This window comes from Triticum dicoccoides, chromosome 4A (genome assembly GCF_002162155.2).
Source record: "Triticum dicoccoides isolate Atlit2015 ecotype Zavitan chromosome 4A, WEW_v2.0, whole genome shotgun sequence".
Lineage (NCBI taxonomy): Eukaryota > Viridiplantae > Streptophyta > Magnoliopsida > Poales > Poaceae > Triticum > Triticum dicoccoides.
Genome location: NC_041386.1, coordinates 511,539,832 through 511,541,825, shown reverse-complemented (window position 1 = coordinate 511,541,825; position 1,994 = coordinate 511,539,832).

The following is a 1,994-nucleotide window of genomic DNA, read 5'->3' as shown; positions in this document are numbered from 1 at the left end:
TAGGCGCCCCCGGTGCCCGCGGCCCCTCGGGCGCCCCCGACGTTGGTGCCCGCGGCCCTCGCGGCCCCCTCGGCGCCCCGGGCGCCCCCAGCGCCTGTGGCCGGTCCGGTCACCCGCGCCCATACGGGCGTTTTTTGGCCGAGCTCGCGCTACGCCTCGGATGACTACGTCCATGCGGTGTCCACCTCTGAGCCGTCGCCATTGCCGTCCTCCGTTTGAGCCACTCTTCGTGACCCGCTCTGGATGGCTGCGATGCAAGAGGAGTTTGACGCCCTGTTGCGCAATCGGACGTGGCAGCTTGTTCCCCGTCCCCGACACGCCAACATGATTACCGGGAAGTGGGCCTTTAAACACAAGCTCCGTCCTGATGGTACCCTTGATTGCTACAAAGCGTGTTGGGTCGTTCATGGCTTCCGACAGCGTGCTGGCATCGACTTCACCGACACCTTCGCTCTAGTCGTCAAGCCCAGCACGATACAGACGGTTCTCCACCTTGCGGTCTCCCGTGCTTGGCCGGTGCACCAGATGGACGTCTCCAACGCCTTCCTCCATGGTCACCTCGAGGAGCAGGTCTTCTGCCAGCAGCCCATCGGGTTTGTTGACCCGGCGCTTCCCGACCACGTGTGCCTGCTTTCGCGGTCCTTATACAGACTCAAGCAGGCTTCGCGCGCTTGGTACCAGCGCATCGCGGCGTTTCTCCACCAGCTTGGGTTCCGCTCTACCCGCTCGGACGCCTCGCTCTTCGTCTATCATCAGGGCTCTGACACGGCCTACTTGCTGCTCTATGTCGACGACATCATCCTGACGGCATGTACGGCTGGTCTCCTCAGTCAGCTCATGGCTCGTCTTCGCGCTGAGTTCGCCATCAAGGACATGGGTCCTTTGCACTACTTCCTCGGTGTCGAGGTGGTGCGCTGTCCGGATGGCTTCTTCCTTCATCAGCGGAAGTACGCTCACGAGCTCCTCGAGTGCATCGGCATGCTTAACTGCAAGCCCGCCGCTAGGCCTGTTGATACGAAGGCCAAGCTTTCTGCCACGGATGGTTCTCCTGCTTCGGATGCTGCTTTCTATCGGTCTATCATTGGTGCTCTCCAGTACCTCACTCTGACTCGACCGGAGATACAGTATGCCGTGCAGCAGGTGTGTCTTCATATGCATGCTCCTTGAGACGTTCACCGGGCTGCCGTCAAGCAGATTCTCCGCTCTATCTATGGCACTACGGATCTTGGCGTCACGCTTCACGCCTCCGCCGACACCGCCCTTGCCGCCTACTCCGATGCAGACTTGGCGGGCTGCCCTGACACTCGTCGCTCCACTTCGGGCTATTGTGTCTATATTGGACCCTCACTCATCTCGTGGTCGTCCAAGCGGCAGCCTATGGTCTCTCGTTCCAGTGTTGAGGCTGAGTATCGTGTGGTGGCCAATGCCGTCGCCGAGTGTTCGTGGCTTCGCCAGCTGCTTCAGGAGCTCTCTTGCCCTATTGACCGTGCCACGGTGGTCTACTGCGACAACGTCTCGGCGGTCTACCTCTCCGCTAACCCGGTGCATCATCGACGGACCAAGCATATTGAGGTGGATATTCATTTTGTTCGGGAACAGGTGGCCCTTGGCCATATTCGTGTTTTGCACGTCCCTACTTCCCAACAATTTGCCAATATCATGACCAAGGGCTTGCCTACGACGTCATTTGAGGAGTTCCGGTCCAGTCTTTGCGTCAGCCGCGGTGCCGCTTCGACTGCTGGGGGTGTTGAGTATATGTGTTATGTGCATATTGTGTATTGGGCCTGCCTCCTAGTTCCTTGTATAGTTGAGATCCGTGGCCCACCTTTGTACATCATATATACGTTCCTATGCATGAAAAGCAATACATCGTGCAATTCACATATTCTACAATACGGAAGCCAACCTTGTCGCTGATTGCTTGGCAAAACATTGCTTTAGTACTAGAGCTTCAGAATATTGGGACTCTTTTCCCCTGGACTTTATTCTTCCAA